The sequence below is a fragment of the Panthera onca genome, chromosome D4, assembly GCF_046562875.1.
Source record: "Panthera onca isolate mPanOnc1 chromosome D4, mPanOnc1 haplotype 2, whole genome shotgun sequence".
Classification (NCBI taxonomy): Eukaryota; Metazoa; Chordata; class Mammalia; order Carnivora; family Felidae; genus Panthera; species Panthera onca.
Window position 1 is genome coordinate 68758463 of NC_138351.1, and position 12441 is coordinate 68770903.

The 12441-nt window shown below is 42.7% G+C and overlaps 1 protein-coding gene and 1 long non-coding RNA gene across 10 annotated transcripts in view; one reads left to right on the plus strand and one right to left on the minus strand.

The window, feature by feature from the left end:
- ZNF462 (zinc finger protein 462) overlaps positions 1–12441 on the plus strand; it is a 140446-nt gene that overhangs the window by 79708 nt on the left and 48297 nt on the right. The gene's annotated exons all lie outside the window — the stretch shown is intronic.
- Positions 347–10681, minus strand: LOC132663114 (uncharacterized). The gene is made up of 2 exons (XR_009602907.2): positions 10525–10681; positions 347–703 (listed from the first exon to the last, which is right to left on the minus strand). It is a non-coding gene; the product is annotated as an uncharacterized LOC132663114 (long non-coding RNA).

Sequence of the window (12441 nt, forward strand, 5' to 3'; positions counted from 1 at the left end):
TCGGAAGCAGGCTCCAGGCTCTGAGCTGTCAGCACAGAGCCCGACGTGGGGCTCTAACTCGTGAACCACGAGATCATGACCTGAGCCCAAGTTGGGCACTCAACCGACTGAGCCACCCAGGCGCCCCTACTCTGGTAACTCTTCTATTGATGATTTCCTCAGTGCTCTGTTGCACTCATGGGTATGCTGTTGGTTCTGTCCCCTGGTTTCTAATGGGGACAGTTAGGTATAAGTACATACTGAATACTTCTTTTGAATGACCAGTGGTTTCTTGGAGACATCACAATTTTCAATTCAGTTAATTTATATTGAGTCCCTTATGTCTAAGTAACCCCACAGAACCAAATTGTAGGGGGGTACATTTATTTCATTCCCATTTAAGAGTAAAGTTCAAGAGGCAAATCTCGTAAAGATGAACCCTCAGAGACTGCTTTAACAGAGATTTTTCTGATATATTCTGTGAGAGGAAAAGATCTACCTTGATGAAGTGTTTTAAACAGGTCATTGTTCCCTGTATAACCACACCTTCTCTAGAGGTGGGAAACCGAAGGTTGAAACACGGTATAAGCCTTTCTAACTCTCAGAAGGACACGGGAAGTGCAGGAGAGCTGGAGAGGTGTGACGTTATTAGTGTGGTCACCTGGTAGCAGAGCCAAATGTACACAGTCGTTGACCCTGGAGGCGGCTGGCTTGTTCTCCGTATCTTTGAAAAAAACAAAAAACAAAGCAAAACAAAATCGTGTTTAGTTGCAGTGAAATCCAAATCCAGAGAAGCTGTAGAATGAAACTGACCAACAGAACTCCTGGGTCAGTAACCTCTTCTACCCCCAAATTTTACCCGCCAGGATTTTAACACAACGTATTGGTTAGAAGAGATGCTTTTTAGGAGACTTATACTGGGTAATTTATAGATAAGCCAGGGATGGGCAAACTTTTTCTGGAAAAGGCCAGATAGAAAATATTTCCAGCTTTGTGAGCCATATAACCATAAACACTGTGTAAGTAAATGGACTTGGATGTGTTCCAATAAAACTTTATGTACAAAAACAGGGAAGGCCCAGATTTGGCTTCTGGGCAGTGCGTCGCTGACCTCTGCCCTAGGTAACTGGGGGAGGAGAGTGGGGATTACAGCAATACCCATGAAATTAATCCAGTCTTTAATAAATGTCATTATAACCTTTATATTTAACGTGGAATAGTCCTAGATGCCACCTAAAACATAACTTGACCTAAATATATTCTTTATTTCATATGTGAAAGGTAGGGCATTAGATGGAATTTTTTAAATATTAGCCCATGAATTCCATTTAAGCTTAAAGGAAAATCTTCTCTAAGAATTATGTTGAGTCTAGCGCCAAGCTATCAACTCATTTAACCTTGACTGCGGCAATACTTGACACTTAAAAATTAAGATCTGAGATGCCTGCTTTTCAAAGAGAAGCTTTTCAGATTTCTAAATAGGTCAGACATAAAATTCAACCTTTAAGAGGATCCAATTAGTTGCTAGGGCATCAGACCTTCCACACAGGTTCCAATTGCAATCAGATTTCTCTTGGGGTGAAAGAAAGAAGAGGTGGTTTCTTTAAAAATGACAATAATGAAATGGAGACTCTAGAGTGAATAATTCTGAAGCATAAAGATTTACACCATTTCTAGCACCTGGGATACAAGGCATAATTTTAATGTCTTGACCATAATTTTTAATAGGTTCTGCTGGTCACAAAATTACCTGACCAGAGAATACTAACCTTCCCTTTTTGACATCAGACTTTCTACATTAAAACATGATCTAGAGTTTATTTTAATGCTTCTTATGAAGAATGGCATTTCTACTAGAAAGATTTAGAGGTTTGCAGCTCCAGTGGTGCAGTGGTACAGATGATTCTGTATCTTCTGTTACACGCCCAGCAATCTTTGGACGTGAAGCTGTTAGAACTTGGTGTCAGTGGCAAATTCGAAACCTCCAGAATCACCACCACCCCGAAGTCGAGTATCATGTGAAAGACCCTTCCCAGAGAACCCACCTGCCTGAGATTTCTGTGACTTTTTGAATTAGCCACAGTTTCATGTGCCAAGGATTAAAGAACATTTCAAGTGTAAGCTTTCTGTGTCCTGGGAACTTAGTCAACTAACCCATCTCCCTCTTCTCATGCCAAGAAAAACATTTGTTCATCAGAAATGTAAGCATATACTACTGAACTCATTCGGAGGTAGTTCCTAGCAACGCTGGAGTTTGCTGCATAATTCCACATCTGATTTTTGCATCTTTTGGTGGTTGGCTTAGATATTACCTTAAGTCTCCTAGAACCTACATTGTGGGAAGTAACTAAAAGAAAGAAGAAATCTGCTTTATTCTTTGGCAGAAAATATATTCTGCCGTTGATCAAATCCTCTAACACCACTCACCTTGGTCTTTTTTGGAAAGAAAGAATTTTCCTGGTCTTCTCATTGCCTGCGTCAATTTTCTTTCCCTGGAACTGGAGCTAGATATTTTAGCCCAATTATATTTGATATAAAATCCTTCAAACTCTTCTTGAGACTTGTGATTCTATAGGCCTTCTCCTGTCTTTCAAATATTGTTCTGCACTAGAGGATTTTACTCAAGCAGAAGGGAAGGGTATTGGATTTGGGGGAACCAGCAAGAATGAGCCATGATTCAGAGGTAGAGATCCTAGGACAGTCTTGCTGGATCCAGCAGAAGGTACGTCCTGAGCAAGATGAGTATGTGAAAAAGAATGTTTTTTTTTCCCTGTGTAGAGATGGGAAGAAGATGCTAGAAATAATCTTTTAGAAACAACTATTAGTTATTTTTAAAAATAAATTGTATGAGTTTTGATGGTACAGCCCAGGAAAGCATGTGCAGATGATACACACATTTTCTTGACTCGTTCATCATCCTAAAGACTATTCCTGTGGAAAAAATCCCAGTGGTGGTGGTTAAATAAAAATGGCAAGGTAAGTAATGGCCAAAGTGACATGAGAGGTTCAGGTAGGAGGGTCTGCTTGCTTTTTGCTGGATTCAGTCCCTTGTAGTCTGTGCCCAGGAAGGGATAACTTCCTGTCATAGGGGCTTTTTACTTTGCAAGCAGTTTCAGAGTCATGAACTTGAGTACAGGGCCCAGCTAAGGTTTTATTTACCAGTATACTGCTCTTCGAGATGTCATTCAAGGGTTAGGTTCTTCAGCTTCCTCAGGGACACAGAATATTCTTAGATGACTCATGCAAGCCACTCTCCTTATGTCATCTTTTATTTTCATGCGCTGTGAGCCCTCCACCAAGGCGACAGTGATAGCTAGTCCAGCATCAGGGCCTTCTAAAGAACCCCTTAATCTAGTCCTTTGCTTTTAAGCATCGCTGGCTATTTTTTCCTCCTTGACCAGTTTGAAAGTCATTCATTCTGGTTTTGCGATAAAGGGTTCTACATGTCTCTTGTTTAGTTTCTAAGTGATAAAATTAATCATGATTTTTATTCTTTAAATGCTGCTGATTGCCTCAAATTTGTCATCTGATTTAATGTGCCTGATGAATCAGAGGTACAAATTATTAGTCTCATTTTATAGCAAAGGAAACTAATACACAGAGGAGGAAAATGGTGAGTCCAAGAGTCCTAAAACACTTATGCCCTTAATCTTTGTGTCATCTCATGGGAGTCTTGTAGCAGAAATGCACATCCATACATGATCCAGAGTGGCTAAGATCCAACTGCCTCTTCTATGTTTGGAGACCCTGAAATCTTCCAAAAGAAACTAGAGGCAAGTTTTTATTATTGACTGATATTTAGAGCTTAAATTGTTGGATATACAGATAGCATTCAGTTAGAAGCGCAGAATAGAATGAAGTTGGAAATGGTACATTTGGATTTCAATAGTTCTAGCCATGGAGAGAAGAAATGGAAAGGTCATGGAGGGCTTCTTGGAAGAGGTAGGGCTCAGGCTGGGCCTTGAAGGATACATGAGTTTTACCCAGGTAGGAGGCAGTCCATTCAAGGTGGGAAGAGTATCAGAAGTGAGGAAACCTACAGAAGGAGGGATCCTAGGGCACAAAGAGACCAGGCTGGCTAGAATGGAGGGTGTATGTTCCTGAGAAGGCAGTTGGTGAGGTGAGGGGAGGTAGAGCCAGACTACAGTGGTACTTAGTACTAGGAAGAGGTCTTTAAATTAAAGATGCAGGCTGGGGGTGCCTGGGTGGCTCAGTCGGTTGAGTGACCGACTTCGGCTCAGGTCATGATCTCACGGTCTGTGAGTTCAAGCCCTGCGTCGGGCTCTGTGCTGACACCTCAGAGCCTGGAGCCTGCTTCGGATTCTGTGTCTCCCTCTCTCTCTGCCCCTCCCCCGCTCATGCTCTGTCTCTCTCTCTCTGTCAAAAATAAACATGAAAAAAAAATTAAAAATAAATAAATAAATAAAGATGCAGGCTGAACAGGGAAGACCAGTAGCAACAGCAGCAAGGGCTCTGGCTCCTTTGGAAGCAGGAGAGTACTTTTGAACTAGAGGGACAATCAGCTAGCATCTGTAGTCTTTGAGAATGAATGTGGATTAGAAATACTCATGAATAGGGGTGCCTGGGTGGCTCAGTTGGTTAAGCATCGGACTTCGGGTCAGGCCACGATCTCACGGTCCGTGAGTTTGAGCCCCGCGTTGGGCTCTGTGCTGACAGCTCAGAGCCTGGAGCCTGCTTTGGATTCTATGTCTCTTTCTCTCTCTGACCCTCCCCTGTTCATGCTCTGTCTCTCTCTGTCTCAAAAATAAATAAACATTTTTTAAAAAATTACACTTAAAAAAAAAAGAAATACTCATGAATATTAGTTCTCCTCTTTTCAGATGCCTACCGTAGATTGAGGCAGCTGGGTGGCTTAGTCGGTTAAGCATCTGACTTCGGCCTAGGTCATGATCTCATGGTTCATTAGTTGGAGCCCCATATCAAGTTCTCTGCTGTCAGCACAGAGCCTGCTTCGGATCCTCTGTGCCCCTTGCTCTCTGCCCCTCCCCCACTCATTCATTCTCTGTCTCTGTCTCTCTCTCTCCCTCCCTCTCCCCCCTCCCTCCCTCACTTTCAAAAATAAACATTGAAAAAGTATAGTTTAAAAAAAATGCCTGCATAGATTATTCGTTTTGATTACAAAAGTAACACCTACTCACAATTAAGGAATAGCTTCATGGCAATACATAACATAAAATACTAGCCTTAATGCCAGCCTTTTCGTTTCAGTACCTGAATTAATCTCTATTAACAGTTTGCCGTAGAGTCCTCTAGTGTTTGTTCTATGCGTATAAACATAGGTTCTATGCATATAAACATAGGGACCATAATATACAAACCATTTTTTTTCATGTTTTTCCTCTCACTTGATAAGTTCTATCATTGCTTGACTCTTGATATTTTTTTTTTTTTTTTTTTTTTTTTTTTTTTAATTTTTATTTGTGGGACAGAGAGAGACAGAGCATGAACGGGGGAGGGGCAGAGAGAGAGGGAGACACAGAATCGGAAACAGGCTCCAGGCTCCGAGCCATCAGCCCAGAGCCCGACGCGGGGCTCGAACTCACGGACCGCGAGATCGTGACCTGGCTGAAGTCGGACGCTTAACCGACTGCGCCACCCAGGCGCCCCGACTCTTGATATTTTAAAATACGAAGGTCTGTATCTCAAAACAAACAAAAATGATTCCCCTTCATAAAATAAATATTGTGTACTTATAAATGTTTCCATTATGTATGGGGGGGGGATGTGTTTAGGTTGGGAGTCTCAGAATTAGATAAGACCTTCGTGGTTTTGTCAGTCAAAAATCCACTATTTGTGTTAATTTTAAGGCTGGTCCATTGCCTAAGAAATTTCTTAAGGTTTTTTTTTTTTTTTTCCCTACTGCCTAAGGCTTAAAACATTTGAAATATTGGCAAGTTGTCCATAAGTTAAATGACAAAATCAAGATTGCAGACTGTCTAGACTGTTCTGAGTATGAGCTATAATGAGATTTTGCTAGGTGATAAATATAAAATATGCCGGGTAGCTTCTGACCCTCGTATTCACTTCCAGTACTAGACTTGCCAAATATTCTTATAATTGTCGCTTATCGCATCTGTCTCCCCAGCTAAACTGTGTGCTCTCTGAGGTCAAGGACTGTTTCAGAGCCCTGGCAGTTTGGCAGGCCATTCAATAAATATTTGTTGGTTTGAATTAGGGCCGCAGAAGGAACCACACACGAGGGAAACCGACAGAACAATAGTCTATATGTGGAAAAGCCTGGGAATTTTAGTGACTGAGCTCAGCTGTGCCACATCATGTTTGGAAAAAGCCAGTGGAATCGGGCTGCATGCGTACCATGCTATGCTGTCCTACACTGCTGCACATTTCCTTGGTCAACCTGTCTCTGCCAGTTCACTAACTTTGGCCTTCTCCCTACTGACAGCGCCATATCCCTTTCAACTTTATTCAACCAAAGTGACTAATCTCTTTCCTCTAAGTGGCCAAGAAGAGTGAACATATACCTTACTCTCTGCCACCTCGTGAGAGTATGTGTTTCTTTCATTTAATGGTCCCTTTTCGAACGCCTGCTCTCTGCTTATTTCTCTCTCCTTACCTTCCAGAATGTTCTTTTTCCTTCCTCAGTGAACTCTGGGCCAGGTTCACAGCTTCCCTTTTTACTCCAGCCATGACCATCGCGCTCTGGAATTCCAATATACTAAGACTTGATGATAATGACCCGACAAATAGTTGATCTCTTCAGGTAGGGAGACTTACCTCCTTGGTGATTAAGCTTCAACCACCATTCCCCTGTGGCTGAATTTACCATTACACAGTGCTTCACCTCCAGCATCTCAAATGCTTAGTTCTCTCTGACCTCTCTACCCAACCCAGGCCCTGGAAGTTAGCCATTTCAGGGGGGCTTTCTTCAGCATCCTGTGTCTCGAACTCCCTTGTCCTTCTCTGGTGTCCAGTTTGTCAGACCCCAACCCTGAAGAGCACTCACTCCACTTCCTCTGATGTTAGCCATTCTTCCCGGCTCCAATCCTAGGCTTTTCCGATGTGTTTTCAAGGTTATCTTTGTTAACCACAAATCTGATTTATTTTCAAGAATAAATTTGAGCTTATTCAGACTTATCCCTTTACAACGCCAATTTACCTGTAAGTATTCCAAGTGTTTCTCTTGAGTAAAAGAGACCGGAATGGAGTCACAACCACTGTGCTGGAAGTTGCAAATAGCTTCAGTCTGTCTTGCCTGCCCCAAAGCTAATAGTGGACAAATGGCGGGAGCAGCTATGTGGGTAATAGCCATGGCAGTCACAAATGATTATACTTGTGCATTGTGATTTTACTGTTACTCTGTTTTTCGGTTGTCTAAAATTTTGCCCATGGGGAAGTTCTTAATTAGGAATACAGAGAGGGGAAGATGAAGAAATGCACTTCTACCTTGCACGCACCAAGAGTAACGCCACCAACGTGTCCATTAGAAGAGACCATTGTGATAACTAAATCAAAGGCAGTGAAGTATCAGTAAAATTCCCGACTGACACGGTGAGAGTGGTAAGTCCTACATACTGTTATGTTAATAATAAAAGAGGATCATGTTTGCTAGTACATTACAGTATATTTTTGCATTTTTGTTATGTTACCTACATGGTGGAATACTGGATAACCTAACTCTTTAAAACATTAAATTCAGTGTAAAAGATGGATTAATTTTTTTCTCCTTTTACTTTTTCTATGACATTATTTTTATGCGCCTCTATCCCTGTAGCGTAACAAAAAGCTTTATAGTACTTTTCACTATATTTCTCCCTCTTCTAATTTTCTGGGATATTATCCACATCACAGTTATGCCTAGGGAAGAATGTTAAGAACATAGATGTTCACCTGTTCTGTGTTGTCATAGCAGCAACGAGTTTCAGAACTATGGGATGGAGGTCCGATAGCTCTGTGCAGGTCAAGGGCAGGCTTAATTAAGATTTTATTTATTTACGTATTTATTGACCATTTTCTGTTTTTAAATTTAAATCCTAGTTAGTTAACATACAAAGCAATTTTGGTTTCACGAGTAGAATACAGTGATTTCATCACTTACATAACAACATCCAATTATTGGCCATTTTCTAAATTGAGAGAAGGCAAAAGAAAAAACCATGTACGAGAAAGAAGTTTTGAAAACTACCCTACCATGCAAATTGGTGGTTTTCATGCTAATCATCAGAATCCCAATAAAAGGAGGTGACTCTACTTGAGCTGGCCACATAAAGCCATATAAAGTTGAGAAGTGCTAAGGGACACGGGACCAGACCCTTCTTGGGAGACCAGGGGGAGCAGCTCTTGAGCCTCTGGGCTTCCGGTGTCTGGAAGGGCCATGAGGGTTAACAATACCGACGGGTCAGCGACATTTGATGACATGTCAAGCCTGTCCCAAGTTCTGCCCGGGGATTCTGGTGGCCATGGCTTCCCTCAGGCACTCACACTCAGGAAACATCCAGATGTTCCACAGAACCTCTTTCCCAGCTCGTAACCGATTATTTTCAGTGGAATTTAGGAGGTGTGCTGCAGTACTGGCATTGGGCGGGACTCTTCTCTGTATCACTGGCTTCATTTAAAAAACTTTTTAATGTTTATTTTTGAGAGACAGAGAGACAGGGCGCGAGTGTGGAAAGGGGCAGAGAGAGAGGGAGACACAGAACCCGAAGTAGGCTCCAGGCTCCAAACTGTCAGCACAGAGCCCGACGCGGGGCTCAAACTCACAGACCGCGAGATCATGACCTGAGCCGAAGTCGGACGCTTAACCGACTGGCACCCAGGTGCCCCTCGCTGGGTTGATTTAAAAAAAAATTGGGGGGGGGGGGGCGGCGCCTGGGTGGTTCAGTCACTTAGGCATCCGACTTCGGCTCAGGTCATGATCTCACAGTTTGTGGGTTCGAGCCCCAGGTCGGGCTCTGTGCTGACAGCTCGGAGCCTGGAGCCTGCTTCGGCTTCTGTGTCTCCCTTCCTCTCTCTGCCCCTCCCCCACTCTCACTTTGTCTCACTCTGTCTCTCAAAAATAAATAAATGTAATAAAAAAGTTTAAAACAAAAATAATTTTTTTTTTTAGTGTTTCTTTATTTTTGAGAGAGGAGGAGGCAGACTGCAAGTGGGGGAGGGGCAGAGAGAGAGGGAGAGACAGAATCAGAAGCAGACTCCAGGTCCCACGCTGTCAGCACAGAGCCCGACAGGGAGCTTGAACCCACAAACCGTGAGATCATGACCTGAGCCAAAGTTTGATGCTCACCCAACTGAGCCACCCAGGCGCCCCATCACTGGGTTCATTTTAACTGAGCAAAGCAACTTGAGCTTCTGAAAATTAGGGGCAATTGATCTTTTGGAAACCATTTCTGTGTATAGACCCTCTTTAATAACAGTTTGCCCTGGGATGTTGGGCCCCTCAGTTTGAGGTCTGGCTTGAGAGCCGCTATAGGTCCCAATCCAGAAACCCACCCACACTGTGGGCCATGAGACACCCACCTGTACAGCCTTTGGCGAAGGTCCTATCCATTTCCATCTCTGCTGAGTGTGCTAAGGTAAACCATTTACCTTCTCTGAGCCTGTTTCTCGTGTGTAAAATAATGATGATGCCTCCTTTGTGGGGTTATTTCAAGGATCAAATGAGACAACATATGGAAATGCTTTCATATTTTAAGTTGCTGTAAGAATACTAGGTATTATTAAGGTAGTAAAATAGAAGTAGATTTCTTGTCAATTTATAATCGTGTGTCCTCACCCAGAGATAAATGAGGATTTTTTAAAAGTAAAACAGGAAAAAAAAAAAAAATCATGTCTAGCCTTAGAAACTGAATGAAATTTCTTTACATCAGGAGCTGCTTCTTTAGGAGTCTAAAATAACTCAGTGTTTGGAACGTGGTGTTTAATCTGGAGTCCTGTTGATCTAAATTTATTTGAACTTTGGGGCTTAATCGAATCCATCCACACAAGAAAGTCCTTAGCACTTGATGCTCTAATGGGCTGGTGAAATGCACTGATAAGTCCCAGTGTCAGACATCACTATTACCGGCCCTAATCAGTACATAGCTTTAATTAATGATAACAATAATTTACTGCATGTCTATTGATTGAGTACTTTACAAACATCTCATTTCATTTCGTCCATATGACAATCCCACGAGACAGGAACTTTTATCACCAGCTCCCTCCTGTTTTCGGAAGGAGGAAAAAAGGCCTAAGGAAGATCATGGTCACCACCTGGCAGACTGGGGTCGGGGATGTATGTCCGTCTGATTCCAGAGCTCTGTTGGCTATGTCATGCCATTTCCCTAAACCTCAATTCTTAGATGTATTACTTTCCCCTTGGAGAGTCTGAAAGGGGGAGCTTTTGGAGCCCCAGGAAAGTGCTCCTTGTTTGAAATATGAAAATCATTCTTGGGTATGACCTTCTGCAATTTGATCCTGCAATTGCAGTCTTAGCCTCCAAATCTCTTGGAAGAACCAATATTCTCAAAATTCTCAATTGAGAATTCTCAATTCTCAACCAGTATTCTCAATATTCTCAATACTTACTCGCCACATTATTCTTTAATTTATGGAATCCACGTTCTACCTTCAGCATTTCACTAAAACCACTCTCTCGTCAGGGACCTCACGTTGGCTAACTCCAGTGACGTTTTCTCTGGGAAAGAGTCTGTCCTTCCTTGTTCACACCTGCTACCTTCTCTTCCCTCTCCCGTCCGGAATGCCTGGCCTTTGTGACTCTGGCCCCTACCATGGTAATGACATAGGTTGACGACGACTCCAGACAAACAAGTCCATGGCCTCTTGCTCCTGCCTCATCCTTCTTTTTTTGTCCGTGGCATTTAAAACTGCTGACCTTCCTCCCGGGGAAATTCTCCTCCCGTGGTTTGGGACCTGCTGTCTGTTTCAGGCTCTCCTCTGGCCGCGCTGGTAGTACCTTGTTTTTACTGTGTTTTCACCTCTTTTCCTCCAGCTGCCAACACACAGACCTTGGTCTGGTCCTCGGTCCTCCTGGTCTGGTCCTCGCTGCCCCCCCTTCACACACACAGGGAATCAACTCACTTTTTAAATGATGCGGCCAAAATCCCCCACCTCCCGCCCTAACCTTTCAGGTTCAGTTCCAGACCCTCTTTTCCATCTGCTTCTTATTCTCTCCTCCCCAGGGTCTCACACAGCCTTCATCTCAAAAATTCTGAAAGGGAACCCTTTACCTTCTACCCAGACTTGCCCCTGTGCCAGGGCTCATTGTAGCCAGCCGGACCCATCTGTGTCTTCAGGTCTTCTTGGCCCATGATCCATCAGCCACTAAGCTGTCCAGAAAGTCCTGTTGTCTCCTGCCTCCTTACTTCCTCTCACCCCTCCTTCCCGCTCCCTCTCCTACCCAAGCCATCCCGTCCCCCTCCCCTTGTAAACTCCATTCACCTACACCATGCACTCAATCATGTGCTTTATTCTCCTACTCCAAAATCTTTAACAGCTCTACATAGCCTGTTTAAAAAAAAATTCCCACCCTCAACATTGTCCATGCCTGTCCCCAGCCACCCCTCCCAGCCTCTGTTCCCACATGTCCCCACCTGGCTTGTCCTTCAGCATTGTGGGCAAATTCCTTCACTTTTATGAAGCTTTTCATGGTGTCCCTGATGGGGCAGCTCTCCCTCCTCCAGAGTCCTCTGGTGCTGTGGCCTACCTCTCTTGGGGACATGTGTGGTCCATGCCACCAACTCCATGATATTACCAGAAAAGGAGCTCATTAGGGACAGGCTTTTTGTCCTGCTCATCTTTATTTTCTAAACATCTGGCACAAGGCCATTTTCTTCCTAGAGTAGATGTCCTATAAATGTAAAATGAAATTTAGTTGTGTCCTGTAGATAGTCATTAAACAGTTTAAAGCAGTAAATGTAGATTTGATTTTTTTTTTCCTTACTGCAGAACCCTGTTGTCTTCCAGCCACTCTGTTGACAACAGATGGAAATGCCCTTGGGCATTTGCTCTTTTCTTTGGGGGCTAACTCATTTGTAGTACGTGCTGTAGTAATCTCCCCTAACGACCCCAGAGCTCTGGAAATACGAGATCCAATGATCTGTGTATCTGCAAATACCTATCGTAAACGACAATAACCATGTTGTTGGTTAGTCATAACAAGCAACCTTTGTTAGCTTTATATAAATGTTTTCTTAAATTTTTGTTAAATTGTATTTTAATAAATTAATGCATTTGATTAAATTTTATTTAATTTGTTAAATTTTATGTTAACAGCTATTATGTTATGAACAAACAAACCATTTATATAAAGCCGAGAAATCCAGAAGAATATTTGATCACTTTACGAAATAATATTTTTGACCATTGAGTTGAAGCTAAATGAATGCAAGAAAGTATTGTGTTGGCACCTGGCTATTAAAATTTAGGGGTAAAATATAGATCTAGAAACCTTTTGGATGTTGCTGAGACCCTGTATTTGGAAAA